Below are 22917 nucleotides of genomic sequence, written 5' to 3' on the forward strand. Positions count from 1 at the left end.
TGACTGGAATACTCTCTTTCAAATTCTGAAGGTGGCAGGGGTAAAATACAGGGAGCGAAAGGCTATTTACAGTTTGTATAGAAACCAAATGGCAGTTATAAGAGTTGAGGAGCATGAAATGGAAGCAGTGGTTGGGAAGGGAGTGAGACAGGGCTGTAGCCCCTCCCCGATGTTATTCAATCTGTATATTGAGCAAGCAGTGACGGAAACAAAAGAAAAATTCGGAGTGGGTATTAAAATCCATGGAAAAGAAATAAAAACTTTGAGGTTCGCAGATGACATTGTAATTCTGTCAGAGACAGCAAAGGACTTGGAAGAGCAGTTGAACGGAATGGACAGTGTCTTGCAAGGAGGATATAAGATGAACATCAACAAAATCAAAACGAGGATAATGGAATGTAGTCGAATTAAGTCGGGTGATGTTGAGGGTATTAGATAAGGAAATGAGACACATAAAGTAGTGAAGGAGTTTTGCTATTTGGGTAGCAAAGTAACTGATGATGGTCGAAGTAGAGAGGATATAAAATGTAGACTGGCAATAGGAAGGAAAGCATTTCTGAAGAAGAGAAATTTGTTAACATTGAGTATAGATTTAAGTGTCAGGAAGTCGTTTCTGAAAGTATTTGTATGGAGTGTAGCCATGTATGGAAGTGAAACATGGACGATAAATAGTTTAGACATGAAGAAAATATGAGCTTTCGAAATGTAGTGCTACAGAAGAATGATGAAGATTAGATGGGTAGATCACATAACTAATGAGGAGGTGTTGAATAGGATTGGGGAGAAGAGAAGTTTGTGGCACAACTTGACTAGAAGAAGGGATCGGTTGGTAGGACATGTTCAGAGGCATCAAGGGATCACCAATTTAGTATTGGAGGGCAGCGTGGAGGGTAAAAATCGTAGAGGGAGACCAAGAGATGAATACACCAAGCAGATTCAGAAGGATGTAGGTTGCAGTAGGTGCTGGGAGATGAAGAAGCTTGCGCAGGATAGAGTAGCATGGAGAGCTGCATCAAACCAGTCTCAGGACTGAAGACCACAACAACAACAAGTGATGGGAAAAGCAATTAAGACTTTTAAATAACAACAGATATGAATTTTGTGAACGCTGATGTATGAAGCCTTGCGGAAGTTGATGTGTTTATGTTCGGCACAGTTAGAGCAGCCATATGTTCAACGACGGAAATTATTGTCCCTGCTCTCTGCAACATCATTAAACTCGCTCAAAACTATGTAGAACTTTTTGCAAATTGGTCCTTATGTTATAACTAGGTTGTCGTCTGTTGATTATGAGCTGCGACCAAAAACACAGTAAAATCATTCTTGGGCAAACTTAGAGCTGATTTCCTTTCCAGAAGACACTCAGCAGCAGTAGTTTATTCAGCTTGCGTTCGGTGGCGCAACAGACACTGCAACCGACTGAAGAGGACGACCTCACATAATCGATTCCTGAAAGAGCTAAAAATTGTTAAACTTTTTACACGAAATACGAATACAGCGTTAGCAAGAACTGATTTAACAGTTCTTTCTATTGTGGAGTGTATTATATATAGTTTCACATTAGACTTAGTCTGAGAAATGAACAACAAAGATTAAATGCATGTACTCTGCGAACAAACAATTCACTTTTCTGGATAGCATTCATAGTACTGAAGATATCACCATACGCACATAGTACAGCGAGATGTAAGACAATGAAATTATACAGATAGACATAAAATATGTAAAACATGCAGGTGACACAAACAAAAGGGCTGTGATGTTTGTAAGTGTACACTAACGTTAGCGTCTGAAGGAGACTTACTTCGTCTTTATGTAAGACTATGGAACTGCAAAAGTTTATATAACAAGCATCCAAGCTGGAAGCTGGGCAGTACGAAGATAAAAACACTGTTTCTATTAAAGTAAAAAGGTATGTGGGTACATAAACTAGAATATATCTTTCTGAACGTGACGTGTGAAAACAATTGCAAATGGAAGCGCATGTAAACAGCGAGGAAAACACATTAATACTCTGTTTGTGATCGATGAGGTGAAGGTTTGTATTTTGATTTGGTTTTCATATGAGAGGACTGTCGAATCGTTTTAAAAATAAGTTATAATGTTCTTTCGGTTTAGATTCGAACTAGTGATGTGTGTATGTCATCTTATAAAGTTCGAGACTATCGCTCTTACAACTGTGCTACCCAAGAATTCGGGTGTAGTTGGGTAAAACGACAATTTTCAATAGGGGTTTAATATTGTTCTGTGACGCTGTCTTCCGTTGCAACAGTGGGAAAGCATGTCTTGGACGTCAGTTAATGTTAACTTCACAGTGCAACACATTTTAATTAAGTTGGTGAAATTGTGAGTCGACGTGGTGGCAATTTGCCGGTAAAGTGCCACCCCATTTTTCACATCTCATTCTTTGGAACACAGAAAAACAAATTTTCAGGAGTTTTTATAGATGTATTTGTACAGTATGGTATCCACACAGCATTTGTAACACAAATTCCAAAACAAGACATTACTGTGAATTAGCATTGTGACAGTAGGAACAGCGAGCTAGCCAGTGACGTCACAAGCGTCACGTGATTCGAATGAAGTCTCTTAGCGGGCTTTAAAATTATTTGAATTTCATTTTCGTTTTTACAGAAGAATACTGAAATTGAAGAGGAAAAAAAGCATGTTAGAAGCATAAAATGACATAATTAATCATTTAAGGCAATTTACAGAAAACAGTCAGATACTCTACTGTCGGAAATTTTGTTGAGCTTGTGGAACAAACCTGACCTATAGCTACAGAAATTCAGTCTCCCATCTAGGCACCATACTTTCCTTTCCTACAACTGTCACTAAGTCGATTTAGAAAGCAGAAAGAACGTGCAAATCAATATTTCAGTCATGTCGTTTGGAGCGTTCTCATATATTATTAGCGAATAAATCCTACGACCCACATCGGTGTATTTGTCTACTTTGATGTTGAATGCTTTAGGATCTAGATCAGTTAAAGAAATAACCAGTAGCCTTGTAAGACGTCGTGGTCACCTGACCTTCATTGGTTACATATTCCGACCTCACAATCATATTCCGCATATCAAGACGCTTCATTCGAACCCAAACTCGATAAGATAAAGTCAATGTTGTATGAATTCATGTAAACGATATGCAAATAACAAGTACGCACCGGGGTTGAGATACTCGAGGCTGGCGTACACACGCACATTTAAGACAAGACAGTCACAAGAGCTTTTAGTTCGGGAGAGGCGGACCGCACGCCGAGAGGCCGGTCCCTTCAGAGGACGATTCAGCCTATCTACATCGAACGGCGACCACCTGTGGAGCAGACAGCGTTTGCCTGAGTGAAAGGGGAGAATGACCCTGTGTTCGGCTTAAAAGCAAATACCGCTACATTGTATGGAAGCGCCCAGCCTACTCATTCTTTACAAACATAGCACGCAGTTTCAGAGGTTTCCGCAGGGAGACAGCAAATGCCAAACACCGATGCTACAGATTTAGGGATTGTTCGCCTTAAACGAAACATCATTCTCCCGTTTTAGAAGAGCAATGCTGATTGGCAGACGATATTCCTGATGTCTTGAGCTGAAGGAGTAATGGAAGAGACCGAAAGATATACCCCTTCACGTCTGGTGTGGAGGGGGGCTGTTCCGTTATCGCTCTTGGAGCGAGAACATGTAAAGTGAGCATGTGCGCTCATACATGTACTCAAAGATCGAGGAATAAGTCTCTCCTCAGTACTTCACTGGGAGAGCATCAATGTCGAGAGCGAATCGCAGTACGACTCTATATTGAGTCCTTGCGATTAAGCGTTGTTCATTGGGTTGGCCGCCATACTTATTGTGCGGTGTGAACGGACAGAGTTATAGTTAAACGCCCATGAGCGAATTTTTGAGTGGCATCACGGTGGACTGGTTATTTGACTGGTGTACCACGCCAATAGTTAGACTGGGAACGAATAGGAGTCCTTGACTTCATCAAGGCATGGGGAGAGTTTGATTGGCGAAGGTCAATCCAGATAGAACGAGGGTTATCTTATTTGTCAGCAGCGAGCGGCGCAGACAGCATTCATCACAGCTTACAGTATTGTGCGCTACAGCTCTTGTGAGCCCCATTTTTCCTCCACAACAGTACAAAAAAATGGTTCAAATGGCTCTGAGCACTAAGGGACTCAAATGCTGTGGTCATCAGTCCCCTAGAACTTAGAACTACTCAAACCTAACTAACCTAAGGACATCACATACACCCATGCCCGAGGCAGGATTCGAACCTGCGACTGTAGCAACAGCGCGGCTCCGGACTGGAGCGCCTAGAACCGCACGGCCACCGTGGCTGGCACAACAGTACACTTCACTGCATTTCACATGCGACAGCCTCGACTATACCTAGCAACATTCTAATCGATAATTATTCAAGTTGAGTAGGCGCAGCTCTCAGCCATTCTGCCAAGTCCATAACAATCTTAAACTTTGTATAGAAATTTCATTAGCGAATCCTATCGTTAAGAGGTAACTTCACATTCCGAAAATAACCCGGAAATAACTTGTTCAGTTCATAACTAAAAGTGCCATTGTGACTTCTCAGAATTGTTGCAAAATAAATAATAATTTTCGTTAATTTCATGTTTTTCTTACACTAACTCGCACTACTCCAGTACCCAAGTATCCCACTAGTTACCTGAGAAATTTTGTGAATTTTGTGTCATTTCCTTACAGTGGGTGATTCCAAAAGATATTTATTGCTGAAAGCTTTTCAGGCATATCTCTTTAGAACGTTAGGAGCGTCTGTCTGACTTCTGCAGTAGTGTGGGAGTGGAAATGGCATCTTGCAGGAGCCGCAGGGTAAAGGGTCCATCTGAGATTAATCCGTTGCGCAGAATGACAGAATAGCACCCACACGCTCACATCCTATATTATTGAAGATTTGCTCATAGAGCTGATGCATGGAGGGGTAGGTTGCCTGCCGAACTTACAGTCGTGCGTCCGGTACACTGGCAATGTGAATCTTTATTTCTGCGCCATTTACCGCAGCCATCGGCGCAACTGTCGATCAGTCTTCTCGTCGTCGACTCATAAGCGTCGTAAACAAACTGTTAATCATCAAAATTTTCTTGTGCCTCCGTCCCTCATCAACGCAGTGTCGACATGGTTATTAACAGACGTGGGGTGGTTAATTTGAAAGGTGACCGGTTGTCCACCCTGTTGTGGATTCGCAAGAGAGCCAACCCACTATGAGAGGAAGCCGAAAGGCACGCGTTTTAGCTCACGCAGGCTGGCGTGAGGTCTGGAACAGGTCAAGGAAATGAGACTAGCAAAAAAAGGACGTAGCTGTGAAATACTTAACTTTAATCCATAAATGGTGAACATCGCTCTTGACGGTACATGTTTTACAGCATCAATAGTAACTGGTAATGGCGCCTTGCTAGGTCGTAGCAAATGACGTAGTTGAAGGCTATGCTAACTATCGTCTCGGCAAATGAGAGCGTATTTTGTCAGTGAACCATCGCTAGAAAAGTCGGCTGTACAACTGGGGAGAGTGCTAGGAAGTCTCTATAGACCTGCCGTGTGGCGGCGCTCGGTCTGTAATCACTGATAGTGGCGACACGCGGGTCCGACGTATACTAACGGACCGCGGCCGATTTAAAGGCTACCACCTAGCAAGTGTGGTGTCTGGCAGTGACACCACACACCCTGTAGCCATCCCTTCACCCCTGGGACGGAATATGTGTACTACTCGACCACGATATTATTGCACCCGGCTTCCTGTGGCCGTTGTGAGAAACGTACAGTGACGCTACAGTAAACAAACGAATGTTTTCAGAACACTTGTGCATATGCTGTCCTTTGGGTCAAAAGGATAAGCCGACAGACGTGCTCTCACTCCCGGTTACATTAATAGCTCAACCTACCTGCGTCATATGTATGTCAACCTTTGGCACGGATAACAGCTGCGACGCGCCATGGCATGGAAGAAGTGAGGCCTTCGTAGGTCGCTAGGGGGAACTAGCACCACATCTGCACGCACGAGTCACCTGATTCCCGGGGAGGGGGGCAGTGAGCACTGACGCCACGCTCAGTCGCATCCCAGAGGACTTGGACTGGGTTCATATCTGGCGAGTTGGAAGGCCAGCACATCAACTGTAACTCAATACTGGTTTCCTCGACCCGACATTAAAGTCTGATGTTAGTTCCACCACAGTTCGCCACCTGTCCTGTTCTACCCAGTCTACGACGTCTGATATCTGTAATGAGGGCTGGCCGCCCAATACCAGGACGTGTGAATGTGGCTTCACCTTGGTTTCGCCACGTGTTGAGGACTTCACCACAGCAGTCCTCGAACGCCCGACAAGTCGTGCTGTTTCGAGAATGGTCCTGTCGAGTCTCCGGGCCATCACAATCTGCCCTCGGTCAAATTCAGATAGATCGCGCACCTACCCCACTCCATACGCTTGCAGCATGGTCACTGATACTACATGCACCGTGCGTGTGTCTGACTAGCTGTCATTCCTCGCCAGGTGACGCTGCTATCGTCCGGAGTGGTTTATATCGATAACAGGTCGATGGTCATAATGTTCTGGTTTAACAAGTGTGCACGTGAGATTGAGTGAGAGCAAATCGTGTACCTTATGAGGGACATGGTTAACAGCCTGTTATTCACCAAGTGGGGTCTGAGGAACAGGCCAAGGTGGTTAGCACAGTACCATCATTAAGCCGCAGGGAAGATTTGTGTTGGAGCCGAAGCATTTTCGCGTCCCAGTAGTGCTGCTTTAATACGAACGGCTCTCCAGGCTGTAGCAAAGAAATCGTTTGTGTACGAATAAATACACGATAAAGGTTACACGATTTGTTAACAGAATGCATATATCTTTTCAGCTGCCTTGGTAGTGTAATTTCCGATGTTGGTGACATGAATATCATCCGGCGACAGAAAAGTAATTACTGAAGCTTATATCGTAGAAAACATAACGATAGGAAAGAGAATGTGACGTGCACTATAGTTGTATTTTCGCATTTGACGAATTTAAAAAGGTATAAAGGAACTGAACAAAATATGGACATCCAAGACGCTGAACTGCAAAAAATTCATAAAATGATGTAAAACGAAGGTAGCATTTCAACGGTCTGCCGACAATAAGTATACTTAAGGCAAAGTGTTACCGAAGCTGGTTAAACAGTGGCATTGGTCAAGTCTCCATCATGTCATTTGCGTAAAAAAGTTGCGATAACCTTGAAAACTCAGTGGTCATGTTGGTATCTACAACACACACACACACACACACAAACACACAAGGGCGCTTCCTAATATAAGCGAGACACACGAAGAGAGAGAGAGAGAGAGAGAGAGAGAGAGTTGTTCTGAGTGTTTTTCTGTGTCTCCGTCCGACTTAAAATAGATATTAAAAAGTATGAATCAAGATCAGAGAATTTAGAGGTAGAAGAGAAACGACGCAATATTCAGTACCGATGACTAGCTTCACGTATTTCTCCATTCCTTTGCTGACTACTTTCTGTGACAGTATTTCCCTCGTGATGCGAATATTATCTTTACCTACGTAGTGGAGAATGCGGGAATTTTCTGATGGATATCCCGTAGAAGACGCTCTTTATTTCTACACCTTTGTGCACATGTTTAGGTATTCTATGTTTAAAACTCAGATGGGATATTAAGAAGAAATTATATTATGATGGAATGGGATACCGCCCACAAACTTCATCTAGCTTACCAGTGTGGCAATCCATTGTGAATTAGCTCGGCGTGCTGGTTAGAGGTGTGTTGTGACTTGGCAAGACAGCCAAGCCACTAGGAGATAGCCGAAAGGCACGCGTTTAAGCTCACGCAGGCTGGCGTGAGGTTTGGAACAGTTAAAGGATTTGAGTCTAGCAAATAAAGTACGTAGCTGTTGGAATACTTAACTTTAATCCATAATTGGTGAACATCGGTCGGACCATACACGCATCACAAGATAAATAGCAAAAGATAATGGCGCCTTGCTAGGTCGTAGCAAATGACGTAGCTGAAGGCTATACTAACTATCGTCTCGGCAAATGAGAGCGTAATTTGTCAGTGAACCATCGCTAGCAAAGTCGGCTGTACAACTGGGGCGAGTGCTAGGAAGTCTCTCTAGACCTGACGTGTGGCGGCGCTCGGTCTGCAATCACTGACAGTGGCGACACGCGGGTCCGACGTATACTACCGGACCGCGGCCGATTTAAAGGCTACCACCTAGCAAGTGTGGTGTCTGGCGGTGACACCACAAGGTGTGTATTGACAACAATCTTATCGAGTGCAAGATATTAAAACAGTTTTCACAATCCAATCAGAGGCGTCGACTCCGATACTAGCAACCTGTGATGATGTATGTAGAGGACATCAAGTATAACTTGGCGTGTAACATTTTATAAATGGTGAAGTACATTGTAACAATATTTTCAGGAATTGGTAGTTTGCAATGATTCGGTGGTGTTTTCCTTATTTATAGTATACGCATTCCACACAGATCCTGTAGTTTACAAAAATATGCATGAAATATGTTATGATAATATTAAAAGTGTAACGTAGTTTTAGTTTCTTCGCCAAATAAACATCTCACAATAAGACAGTATAGACGCCATCTCTCTCATATTTGATATGTACTCCAACAATTATTGCTAAAGGATTAACTGCAAAAAAACGTAATGCTGATACGATAATCATCTCTGGTAAGGGTTATTGGTCTTGCCTCATTCAATGATGAGTGAAAGATTTATCAGATGCTATTATGTAATGAAACATCGTACGCTTAGAAAATACGTTTTATTTTCATGTAAAAATTGAAGAGTACTCAATGAATTAAAAATTACAGCCAGCAGAAACAAGCGAATCTGAAAATCAGCTCTTGAATGTGTCTCCTGAAAGTACTGTGATACAATAAACTTACGAGAAGTATGACTCAGCAGCAGTAGATAGATAACGTATAATGAACATTTTATTACTAGTTAAACGAACAGTAATGTTAGAACTGCCTGTATACAAGGCTGTCTTGAAACTAGGTTGTTCTTTCTGAGGGGCCAGTGCTGTTTATTGTGGTGTCGTTTCCCGATGGGGACTGGAGCGGAAGTGCGCTGTCTCTCTGCAGTCCTTTCTCTCCGTCATAAAACGCGGTCACTGCGTGTCCGCTTGCTAAATATCACTGCTCTGTCCTCTGTACAGCTGCTGTCATTGGCGGCTCGTGCTATCTCAAAACAGGCAGTGCAATCGGCGACATGGCGACCGGAGATGGATGTAGGTCTCAAGTTTTCAAAACGCCAGTTATTTCGATTGTGTTCGACCCCTTCGTTCACGTTAAACAGGCTTTTTATCACTACCATCCTCTGTTAGTGGGAACGGGAATAAAATATTTTCTTCGATGCTGTGTAATGCTTTATGTGGCAGCTTATAACGTTTTGGTTCGACCTTCATTAAAATGCTTTAGACTATTGTTTCGAAATCGAATACATTTCTCGGACAAAATCTTACTTTCTATCGCCATCATCAGAAAGGGTTGTAATTTCATGGGAGCTACAGTCTAGCCTCAGGATGTTATCCGCAAATGGGGGCGACATGTAGGGTTACTCCAGAAATTGATACGAAAAAGGCCCAGTACCCACAAATACTGGGTGTATCAAAAAGAATCATCCGATTTTTAAAAAAATTGTAACTATTATGTTATTTGAGATATGTGCGAGAGCAACGTACTGTTGAAAAGAGCAAACTCTCGAGTTTTGCATGGTTTCCGCTAGGTAGCAGCAGTGGGTGACCGGTGAACCACTTCAGTTCTCGTAAAAATGGTGTCGGGACGACAGAAAGCGTTTTGTGTCTACGTTTTTCGAAGTGCAGATCAGTAATAACTGTTCACGGCGACTTTCGCACTAGCTACGCTGGGGGTTCTCCCGGAGGATAGAGCCTTAGACGGTGGCATGAACAACTCCGAGAAACAGGTTGTTTGTGCAAAGGCAGATCGCCGAACCTTCCCCGAACACATCCACCATAGTTTCACAAAGAGTTCGCAGGAATCCGTTCGCAGTGCAGCTCGACAGCTCAATATGCTCCAGACATCCCTGTGGTATGTGTTCCGTCAACATTTACACATTAAGCCATACAAAATTCAACTACTGCAACTCTTCGTGAAGGTGACAAACAACAACGTGTGGAGCTCTGTAATTTCCTTCTTGGCAAGATGGAAGATAACAGTTTTCTTCCAAGCTTAGTGACGAGGCAACTTTATGAAGTTCTATAACATGAAGGAGTGTCTCCAAAATTTGATTTGTTTTCTGCAGTTTCGTGGGAAAAGGTGTGTGGTCCATTTTTCTGTGCCGAGAACACTCTTACAGGAAGCACATATATCGATATGCTTTATACCTTTCTTTACTCACAGTTGGAGACTAATTCGACTGACTTCATTTACCAGGGGTTGGGGCAGAGTCACACTGGCTTCTGGGAGTCAGGGTATTTTTAAATCAAAGGATTACTGAACGTTGAATCGGTCGCACTGGACCATATGATTCACCTGTACATTACTGGCCTCCAGCGTCACCGGACCTGACTGTATGTGATTTTTTCTTGTGAGAGATTATTAATAAACTGAGACATCGCATAACAGCAGCTGTGGAAGCTGTAACTCAAGACATGTCCGCTGCAGTGTGGGAAAAATTTAAATACCAAAACGACGTATGCCGTGAATCTCAAGGGGAGCATGTTGAACACCTATGAAAAGATATAAAAAAAACTTTTTCAGTTCCCTGTCCATCAAAAACCAAAATTCATTGTACACACATTACATTTACCCCACCATGCTGCGAGAAATTCAGAGGTGGTGGTCCAGATTGCTGTACACACCTGTACGTCTAATACCCAGTAGCACGTCCACTTGCATTGATGCATGCCTGTATCGTCGTGGCATATTATCCACAAGTTAATCAAGGCACTGTTGGTCCAGATTGTCCCACTCCTCAACGGCAATTCGGCATAGATCCCTCAGAGTGATTGGTGGAACACGTCGGCCATAAACAGCCCTTTTCAATCTATCCCAGGCATGTTTTATAGGGTTCATATCTAGAGAACATGCTGGCCACTCTAGTCGAGTGATGTCGTTATTCTGAAGTATGTCATTGAAAAGATGTGCACAATGGAGGCGCGAATTGTCGTCCATGAAGACGAGTGCCTCGCCAATATGCTGCCGATATGGTTGAACTATCAATCGGAGGATGGCGTTTACGTATCGTACAGCCGTTTCGAGTGTCTTCCATGACCACCAACGGCGTACGTAAGCCCCACATAATGCCACCCCAAAACATCAGGGAACCTCCACCTAAATTCACTCGCCGGAGTCCGGCCGGTGTGGACGAGCGGTTCTAGGCGCTACAGTCTGGAACCACGCGACCGCTACGGTCGCAGGTTCGAATCCTGCCTCGGGCATGGATGTGTGTGATGTCCTTAGGTTAGTTAGGTTTAAGCAGTTCTAAGTTCTAGGGGACTGATGACCACAGATGTTAAGTCCCATAGTGCTCAGAAGCACTCGCTGGAGAGTGTGTCTAAGGCGTTCAGCCTGACCGGGTTGCCTCTAAACAAGTTTCCGACATTTGTCTGATTGAAGGCATATGCGACACTCATCGGTGAAGAGAACGTGATGCCAGTCCTGAGCGGTCAATTCGGGATGTTGTTGGGCCCAACTTCACTCCCGACGTCCATGGTGAGGTCCATCTTTGCAACTACGACACCATGCAGAGCGGTACAGGTGGGCCCAACAACATCCCGAATTGACCGCTCAGGACTGGCATCACGTTCTCTTCACCGATGAGTGTCGCATATGCCTTCAATCAGACAAATGTCGGAAACTTGTTTAGAGGCAACCCGGTCAGGCTGAACGCCTTAGACACACTCTCCAGCGAGTGCTTCTGAGCACTATGGGACTTAACATCTGTGGTCATCAGTCCCCTAGAACTTAGAACTGCTTAAACCTAACTAACCTAAGGACATCACACACATCCATGCCCGAGGCAGGATTCGAACCTGCGACCGTAGCGGTCGCGTGGTTCCAGACTGTAGCGCCTAAAACCGCTCGTCCACATTGGCCGGACTCCGGCGAGTGAATTTAGGTGGAGGTTCCCTGATGTTTTGGGGTGGCATTATGTGGGTCTTACGTACGCCGTTGGTGGTCATGGAAGACACTCGAAACGGCTGTACGATACGTAAACGCCATCCTCCGATTGATAGTTCAACCATATCGGCAGCATATTGGCGAGGCACTCGTCTTCATGGACGACAATTCGCGCCTCCATTGTGCACATCTTTTCAATGACATACTTCAGAATAACGACATCACTCGACTAGAGTGGCCAGCATGTTCTCTAGATATGAACCCTATAAAACATGCCTGGGATAGATTGAAAAGGGCTGTTTATGGCCGACGTGTTCCACCAATCACTCTGAGGGATCTATGCCGAATTGCCGTTGAGGAGTGGGACAATCTGGACCAACAGTGCCTTGATTAACTTGTGGATAATATGCCACGACGATACAGGCATGCATCAATGCAAGTGGACGTGCTACTGGGTATTAGACGTACAGGTGTGTACAGCAATCTGGACCACCACCTCTGAATTTCTCGCAGCATGGTGGGGTAAATGTAATGTGTGTACAATGAATTTTGGTTTTTGATGGACAGGGAACTGAAAAAGTTTTTTTTATATCTTTTCATAGGTGTTCAACATGCTCCCCTTGAGATTCACGGCATACGTCGTTTTGGTATTTAAATTTTTCCCACACTGCAGCGGACATGCCTTGAGTTACAGCTTCCACAGCTGCTGTTATGCGATGTCTCAGTTTATTAATAATCTCTCACAAGAAAAAATCACATACAGTCAGGTCCGGTGACGCTGGAGGCCAGTAATGTACAGGTGAATCATATGGTCCAGTGCGACCGATTCAACGTTCAGTAATCCTTTGATTTAAAAATTCCCTGACTCCCAGAAGCCAGTGTGACTCTGCCCCAACCCCTGGTAAATGAAGTCAGTCGAATTAGTCTCCAACTGTGAGTAAAGAAAGGTATAAAGCATATCGATATATGTGCTTCCTGTAAGAGTGTTCTCGGCACAGAAAAATGGACCACACACCTTTTCCCACGAAACTGCAGAAAACAAATCAAATTTTGGAGACACTCCTTCATGTTATAGAACTTCATAAAGTTGCCTCGTCACTAAGCTTGGAAGAAAACTGTTATCTTCCATCTTGCCAAGAAGGAAATTACAGAGCTCCACACGTTGTTGTTTGTCACCTTCACGAAGAGTTGCAGTAGTTGAATTTTGTATGGCTTAATGTGTAAATGTTGACGGAACACATACCACAGGGATGTCTGGAGCATATTGAGCTGTCGAGCTGCACTGCGAACGGATTCCTGCGAACTCTTTGTGAAACTATGGTGGATGTGTTCGGGGAAGGTTCGGCGATCTGCCTTTGCACAAACAACCTGTTTCTCGGAGTTGTTCATGCCACCGTCTAAGGCTCTATCCTCCGGGAGAACCCCCAGCGTAGCTAGTGCGAAAGTCGCCGTGAACAGTTATTACTGATCTGCACTTCGAAAAACGTAGACACAAAACGCTTTCTGTCGTCCCGACACCATTTTTACGAGAACTGAAGTGGGTCACCGGTCACCCACTGCTGCTACCTAGCGGAAACCATGCAAAACTCGAGAGTTTGCTCTTTTCAACAGTACGTTGCTCTCGCACATATCTCAAATAACATAATAGTTACAATTTTTTTAAAAATCGGATGATTCTTTTTGATACACCCAGTATTTGTGGGTACTGGGCCTTTTTCGTATCAATTTCTGGAGTAACCCTACATGTCGCCCCCATTTGCGGATAACATCCTGAGGCTAGACTGTAGCTCCCATGAAATTACAACCCTTTCTGATGATGGGGATAGAAAGTAAGATTTTGTCCGAGAAATGTATTCGATTTCGAAACAATAGTCTAAAGCATTTTAATGAAGGTCGAACCAAAACGTTATAAGCTGCCACATAAAGCATTACACAGCATCGAAGAAAATATTTTATTCCCGTTCCCACTAACAGAGGATGGTAGTGATAAAAAGCCTGTTTAACGTGAACGAAGGGGTCGAACACAATCGAAATAACTGGCGTTTTGAAAACTTGAGACCTACATCCATCTCCGGTCGCCATGTCGCCGATTGCACTGCCTGTTTTGAGATAGCACGAGCCGCCAATGACAGCAGCTGTACAGAGAACAGAGCAGTGATATTTAGCAAGCGGACACGCAGTGACCGCGTTTTATGACGGAGAGAAAGGACTGCAGAGAGACAGCGCACTTCCGCTCCAGTCCCCATCGGGAAACGACACCACAATAAACAGCACTGGCCCCTCAGAAAGAACAACCTAGTTTCAAGACAGCCTTGTATACAGGCAGTTCTAACATTACTGTTCGTTTAACAAGTAATAAAATGTTCATTATACGTTATCTATCTACTGCTGCTGAGTCATACTTCTCGTAAGTTTATTGTATCACAGTACTTTCAGGAGACACATTCAAGAGCTGATTTTCAGATTCGCTTGTTTCTGCTGGCTGTAATTTTTAATTCATTGAGTACTCTTCAATTTTTACATGAAAATAAAACGTATTTTCTAAGCGTACGATGTTTCATTACATAATAGCATCTGATAAATCTTTCACTCATCATTGAATGAGGCAAGACCAATAACCCTTACCAGAGATGATTATCGTATAAGCATTACATTTTTTTGCAGTTAATCCTTTAGCAATAATTGTTGGAGTACATATCAAATATGAGAGAGATGGCGTCTATACTGTCTTATTGTGAGATGTTTATTTGGCGAAGAAACTAAAACTACGTTACACTTTTAATATTATCATAACATATTTCATGTATATTTTTGTAAACTACAGGATCTGTGTGGAATGCGTATACTATAAATAAGGAAAACACCACCGAATCATTGCAAACTACCAATTCCTGAAAATATTGTTACAATGTACTTCACCATTTATAAAATGTTACACGCCAAGTTATACTTGATGTCCTCTACATACATCATCACAGGTTGCTAGTATCGGAGTCGACGCCTCTGATTGGATTGTGAAAACTGTTTTAATATCTTGCACTCGATAAGATTGTTGTCAATACACACCTTGTGGTGTCACCGCCAGACACCACACTTGCTAGGTGGTAGCCTTTAAATCGGCCGCGGTCCGGTAGTATACGTCGGACCCGCGTGTCGCCACTGTCAGTGATTGCAGACCGAGCGCCGCCACACGTCAGGTCTAGAGAGACTTCCTAGCACTCGCCCCAGTTGTACAGCCGACTTTGCTAGCGATGGTTCACTGACAAATTACGCTCTCATTTGCCGAGACGATAGTTAGTATAGCCTTCAGCTACGTCATTTGCTACGACCTAGCAAGGCGCCATTATCTTTTGCTATTTATCTTGTGATGCGTGTATGGTCCGACCGATGTTCACCAATTATGGATTAAAGTTAAGTATTCCAACAGCTACGTACTTTATTTGTTAGACTCAAATCCTTTAACTGTTCCAAACCTCACGCCAGCCTGCGTGAGCTTAAACGCGTGCCTTTCGGCTATCTCCTAGTGGCTTGGCTGTCTTGCCAAGTCACAACACACCTCTAACCAGCACGCCGAGCTAATTCACAATGGATTGCCACACTGGTAAGCTAGATGAAGTTTGTGGGCGGTATCCCATTCCATCATAATATAATTTCTTCTTAATATCCCATCTGAGTTTTAAACATAGAATACCTAAACATGTGCACAAAGGTGTAGAAATAAAGAGCGTCTTCTACGGGATATCCATCAGAAAATTCCCGCATTCTCCACTACGTAGGTAAAGATAATATTCGCATCACGAGGGAAATACTGTCACAGAAAGTAGTCAGCAAAGGAATGGAGAAATACGTGAAGCTAGTCATCGGTACTGAATATTGCGTCGTTTCTCTTCTACCTCTAAATTCTCTGATCTTGATTCATACTTTTTAATATCTATTTTAAGTCGGACGGAGACACAGAAAAACACTCAGAACAACTCTCTCTCTCTCTCTCTCTCTCTCTCTCTCTTCGTGTGTCTCGCTTATAATAGGAAGCGCCCATGTGTGTTTGTGTGTGTGTGTGTGTGTGTGTTGTAGATACCAACATGACCACTGAGTTTTCAAGGTTATCGCAACTTTTTTACGCAAATGACATGATGGAGACTTGACCAATGCCACTGTTTAACCAGCTTCGGTAACACTTTGCCTTAAGTATACTTATTGTCGGCAGACCGTTGAAATGCTACCTTCGTTTTACATCATTTTATGAATTTTTTGCAGTTCAGCGTCTTGGATGTCCATATTTTGTTCAGTTCCTTTATACCTTTTTAAATTCGTCAAATGCGAAAATACAACTATAGTGCACGTCACATTCTCTTTCCTATCGTTATGTTTTCTACGATATAAGCTTCAGTAATTACTTTTCTGTCGCCGGATGATATTCATGTCACCAACATCGGAAATTACACTACCAAGGCAGCTGAAAAGATATATGCATTCTGTTAACAAATCGTGTAACCTTTATCGTGTATTTATTCGTACACAAACGATTTCTTTGCTACAGCCTGGAGAGCCGTTCGTATTAAAGCAGCACTCCTGGGACGCGAAAATGCTTCGGCTCCAACACAAATCTTCCCTGCGGCTTAATGATGGTACTGTGCTAACCACCTTGGCCTGTTCCTCAGACCCCACTTAGTGAATAACAGGCTGTTAACCATGTCCCTCATAAGGTACACGATTTGCTCTCACTCAATCTCACGTGCACACTTGTTAAACCAGAACATTATGACCATCGACCTGTTATCGATATAAACCACTCCGGACGATAGCAGCGTCACCTGGCGAGGAATGACAGCTAGTCAGACACACGCACGGTGCATGTAGTATCAGTGACCATGCTGCAAGCGTATGGAGTGGGGTAGGTGCGCGATCTATCTGAATTTGACCGAGGGCAGATTGTGATGGCCCGGAGACTCGACAGGACCATTCTCGAAACAGCACGACTTGTCGGGCGTTCGAGGACTGCTGTGGTGAAGTCCTCAACACGTGGCGAAACCAAGGTGAAGCCACATTCACACGTCCTGGTATTGGGCGGCCAGCCCTCATTACAGATATCAGACGTCGTAGACTGGGTAGAACAGGACAGGTGGCGAACTGTGGTGGAACTAACATCAGACTTTAATGTCGGGTCGAGGAAACCAGTATTGAGTTACAGTTGATGTGCTGGCCTTCCAACTCGCCAGATATGAACCCAGTCCAAGTCCTCTGGGATGCGACTGAGCGTGGCGTCAGTGCTCACTGCCCCCCTCCCCGGGAATCAGGTGACTCGTGCGTGCAGATGTGGTGCTAGTTCCCCCTAGCGACCTACGAAGGCCTCACTTCTTCCATGCCATGGCGCGTCGCAGCTGTTATCCGTGCCAAAGGTTGACATACATATGACGCAGGTAGGTTGAGCTATTAATGTAACCGGGAGTGAGAGCACGTCTGTCGGCTTATCCTTTTGACCCAAAGGACAGCATATGCACAAGTGTTCTGAAAACATTCGTTTGTTTACTGTAGCGTCACTGTACGTTTCTCACAACGGCCACAGGAAGCCGGGTGCAATAATATCGTGGTCGAGTAGTACACATATTCCGTCCCAGGGGTGAAGGGATGGCTACAGGGTGTGTGGTGTCACTGCCAGACACCACACTTGCTAGGTGGTAGCCTTTAAATCGGCCGCGGTCCGTTAGTATACGTCGGACCCGCGTGTCGCCACTATCAGTGATTACAGACCGAGCGCCGCCACACGGCAGGTCTATAGAGACTTCCTAGCACTCTCCCCAGTTGTACAGCCGACTTTTCTAGCGATGGTTCACTGACAAAATACGCTCTCATTTGCCGAGACGATAGTTAGCATAGCCTTCAACTACGTCATTTGCTACGACCTAGCAAGGCGCCATTACCAGTTACTATTGATGCTGTAAAACATGTACCGTCAAGAGCGATGTTCACCATTTATGGATTAAAGTTAAGTATTTCACAGCTACGTCCTTTTTTTGCTAGTCTCATTTCCTTGACCTGTTCCAGACCTCACGCCAGCCTGCGTGAGCTAAAACGCGTGCCTTTCGGCTTCCTCTCATAGTGGGTTGGCTCTCTTGCGAATCCACAACAGGGTGGACAACCGGTCACCTTTCAAATTAACCACCCCACGTCTGTTAATAACCATGTCGACACTGCGTTGATGAGGGACGGAGGCACAAGAAAATTTTGATGATTAACAGTTTGTTTACGACGCTTATGAGTCGACGACGAGAAGACTGATCGACAGTTGCGCCGATGGCTGCGGTAAATGGCGCAGAAATAAAGATTCACATTGCCAGTGTACCGGACGCACGACTGTAAGTTCGGCAGGCAACCTACCCCTCCATGCATCAGCTCTATGAGCAAATCTTCAATAATATAGGATGTGAGCGTGTGGGTGCTATTCTGTCATTCTGCGCAACGGATTAATCTCAGATGGACCCTTTACCCTGTGGCTCCTGCAAGATGCCATTCCCACTCCCACACTACTGCAGAAGTCAGACAGACGCTCCTAACGTTCTAAAGAGATATGCCTGAAAAGCTTTCAGCAATAAATATCTTTTGGAATCACCCGCTGTAAGGAAATGACACAAAATTCACAAAATTTCTCAGGTAACTAGTGGGATACTTGGGTACTGGAGTAGTGCGAGTTAGTGTAAGAAAAACATGAAATTAACGAAAATTATTATTTATTTTGCAACAATTCTGAGAAGTCACAATGGCACTTTTAGTTATGAACTGAACAAGTTATTTCCGGGTTATTTTCGGAATGTGAAGTTACCTCTTAACGATAGGATTCGCTAATGAAATTTCTATACAAAGTTTAAGATTGTTATGGACTTGGCAGAATGGCTGAGAGCTGCGCCTACTCAACTTGAATAATTATCGATTAGAATGTTGCTAGGTATAGTCGAGGCTGTCGCATGTGAAATGCAGTGAAGTGTACTGTTGTGCCAGCCACGGTGGCCGTGCGGTTCTAGGCGCTCCAGTCCGGAGCCGCGCTGTTGCTACAGTCGCAGGTTCGAATCCTGCCTCGGGCATGGGTGTATGTGATGTCCTTAGGTTAGTTAGGTTTGAGTAGTTCTAAGTTCTAGGGGACTGATGACCACAGCATTTGAGTCCCTTAGTGCTCAGAGCCATTTGAACCATTTTTTTGTACTGTTGTGGAGGAAAAATGGGGCTCACAAGAGCTGTAGCGCACAATACTGTAAGCTGTGATGAATGCTGTCTGCGCCGCTCGCTGCTGACAAATAAGATAACCCTCGTTCTATCTGGATTGACCTTCGCCAATCAAACTCTCCCCATGCCTTGATGAAGTCAAGGACTCCTATTCGTTCCCAGTCTAACTATTGGCGTGGTACACCAGTCAAATAACCAGTCCACCGTGATGCCACTCAAAAATGTGTGTGATGTCCTTAGGTTAGTTAGGTTTAAGCAGTTCTAAGTTCTAGGGGACTGATGACCACAGATGTTAAGTCCCATAGTGCTCAGAAGCACTCGCTGGAGAGTGTGTCTAAGGCGTTCAGCCTGACCGGGTTGCCTCTAAACAAGTTTCCGACATTTGTCTGATTGAAGGCATATGCGACACTCATCGGTGAAGAGAACGTGATGCCAGTCCTGAGCGGTCAATTCGGGATGTTGTTGGGCCCACAGAGCATATTGCGCACAGTTTAAGTCGTAACACGACGTCCTGTGTGTGCACGAAAAGCTTTATTCAACATGTTGGCTCTGCTGTGAGGGTTCCTCCGAGCCATAATCCGTAGGTAGCGGTCATACTGCAGTAGTAGCCCTCGGGAGGCCTGAGCGAGCCATGTCATCGACAGTTCCTGTGTCTCTGTATCTCCTCCATGTCAGAACAACATCGCTTTGGTTCACTCCGAGACGCCTGGACACTTCCCTTGTCGAGAACCCTTCCTGGCTCAAAGTAACAACACAAACGCGATCGAACCGCGGTTTAACTGTCTAGGCATGATTGAACTGCAGACAACACGAGCCGTGTACCTCCTTCCTGGTGAAATGCCTGGAACAGATCGGCTGTCGGACCCCATTCTCATGCATGATTGTTTACATCTCTGAACAGTCAAAAGCACTGTGTCTGTAATACAATATCCACAGTCAACGTCTACCTTCAGGTGTTCTGGGAACCGGGGTGATGCAAAACTTTTTTTGATGTGTGTATATGTTTCTTAGTTTCAGAAATATAGACGTGCCATATCGGATGATTCTTTTTCATACACCCTGTACTTTAAGTGACATTTCCTGTGACGAGTATTTACATTTTACACACGAATCGCTGTGAACGAAACGCTGTTGAGAGAATTTCGAATTTTTGTCAGTTCTGTTCTTCATCCCGGGTGTGGACAACGCTCGATCCAGCTTAGTAGCTGGCTGTAGATTAACATGGGTGCAGACCCCCAGAGGAAGCAGCTCCCCTGTATCCTGGTAATCAGTTTTGTGTTCCCTGTCGTCCACCACGTGAACATCTCGATTAACTACGACATTTGTGAATACTTGACACCTTTCTTCAGGTTTATAACTGTTAGGAGCACCGGTTTTGGACACGTAAGCCGTCCATTAAAACAAGATTTTCATGTTATTTCTCAGCATGTGAGTTGCAAAGCCTCTATAATCTACGCTTTCGTATGCTAGACTGTTTGAAAAGTGCAGGACATGTCTTCAGCATGTATTTTCAACGTGTAGTCTAGCCAGCCAGTTATACTGCTTGGTACCGAGCTTTAAGTTCGGTAGTACAATGCGGGTGTGCAGACAAAGCACTCTGAATTTCAGCGTGAAGCTGTGAACATTGCTCTGTCTGCCGCCAGCTTGGGAAGTACAGATATTCGTCTTGTGATACTGAGATGAGAATTTACAAGGTATATCGTACAGGATTGTTAGGTGTTCCTTGCTCGTGCTGTAGTGCCATAGTTCTACGTTACACGACTTTTCATGTTCATTTACGCGACATGCTTTGTCATCGTGTATCAGCGTGAGCTTTCATAGCTCTTCGTTGGATTTGCGTCCGTATTAGAATACGAGAGGATCGCTATCAAATTTGCATTGCATCATCAGAGCATATCGGTCACCTTGCACATAACGTAACTGGAATTACCGTGAATAAGAGATTATTTTTCTGTAGTTTGTAAATGTGTGATTCTATAGAGCCAAATGGTCTGTAAACGAACATTTGTACATGTCGTTTATAAACTCCTGTGTCTACTTTCTTAAAAATCTCTAAGGAATTAGTTTGCTCGTACGATCAGTTTTCAGTAATCCGAACTTTAATTTCAATTCTCGCATGTGCTAATTTAAGCTTGTCTAATGATTTCAACACGTACACCTGCAAACTATTTGAAATATTCATTGATCTGCCCTCAGCAGAGGCAGCGTTGCTAGAAATGTCTTCAGCAGCCATATCATTTCCTGATTGCCGTGCAATCTTCAATTAACTAGGGTAAGTAGGAGTAGCAGTAATCTTCAATGTTGCATTGTAAAATATTTCGTGAGTTTGGTTTAAGATAAGTTATACTTCATTTAGGTATTGTCATGAGGTGACAAACGTCATACGATACCTCTTAACTTCGTGTCGAACCTCCTTTTATACAGCGTAGTGCAGCAACCCGACGTGTCATGGGCTCAACAAGTCGTTCGAAGTTCTCTGCGGAAATATTCAGCCATTCTGCCTCTGTAGCTGTCCATAATTGTAGGATTTTGTCCTCGAACTGATCTACATCTACATCTACATGACTACTCTGCAATTCACATTTAAGTGCTTGGCAGAGGGTTCATCGAACCACAATCATACTATCTCTCTACCATTCCACTCCCGAACAGAGCGCGGGAAAAACGAACACCTAAGCCTTTCTGTTCGAACTCTGATTTCTCTTATTTTATTTAGATGATCTTTCCTACCTATGTAGGTTTGGCTCAACAAAATATTTTCGCATTCGGAAGAGAAAGAAGGTGACTGAAATTTCGTAAATAGATCCCGCTGCGACGAAAAACATCTTTGCTGTAATGACTTCCATGCCAACTCGCGTATCATATCTGCCACACTCTCTACACTATTACGTGATAATACAAAACGAGCTGCCCTTTTTTTGCACCCTTTCGATGTCCTCCGTCAATCCCACCTGATAAGGATCCCACACCGTGCAGCAATTCTAACAGAGGAAGAACGACTGTAGTGTAGGCTGCCTCTTTAGTGGACTTGTTGCATCTTCTAAGTGTCCTGCCAAAGAAACGCAACATTTGGCACGCCTTCCCCACAATATTACCTATGTGATCCTTCCAACTGAGGTTGTTCGTAATTTTAACACCCAGGTAGTTAGTTGAATTGACAGCCTTGAGAACTGCACTATTTATCGAGTAATCGAATTCCAACGGATTTCTTTTGGAACTCATGTGGATCACCTCACACTTTTCGTTATTTAGCGTCAACTGCCACCTGCCACACCATACAGCAATCTTTTCTAAATCGCTTTGCAACTGATACTGGTCTTCGGATGACCTTACTAGACGGTAAATTACAGCATCATCTGCGAACAAGCTAAGAGAACTGCTCAGATTTCACCCAGGTCATTTATATAGATCAGGAACAGCAGAGGTCCCAGGACGCTTCCCTGGGGAACACCTGATATCACTTCAGTTTTACTCGATGATTTGCCGTCTATTACTACGAACTGCGACCTTCCTGACAGGAAATCACGAATCCAGTCGCACAACTGAGACAATACCCCATAGGCCCGCAGCTTGATTAGAAGTCGCTT

Source organism: Schistocerca serialis, chromosome 1, assembly GCF_023864345.2.
Source record: "Schistocerca serialis cubense isolate TAMUIC-IGC-003099 chromosome 1, iqSchSeri2.2, whole genome shotgun sequence".
Lineage (NCBI taxonomy): Eukaryota > Metazoa > Arthropoda > Insecta > Orthoptera > Acrididae > Schistocerca > Schistocerca serialis.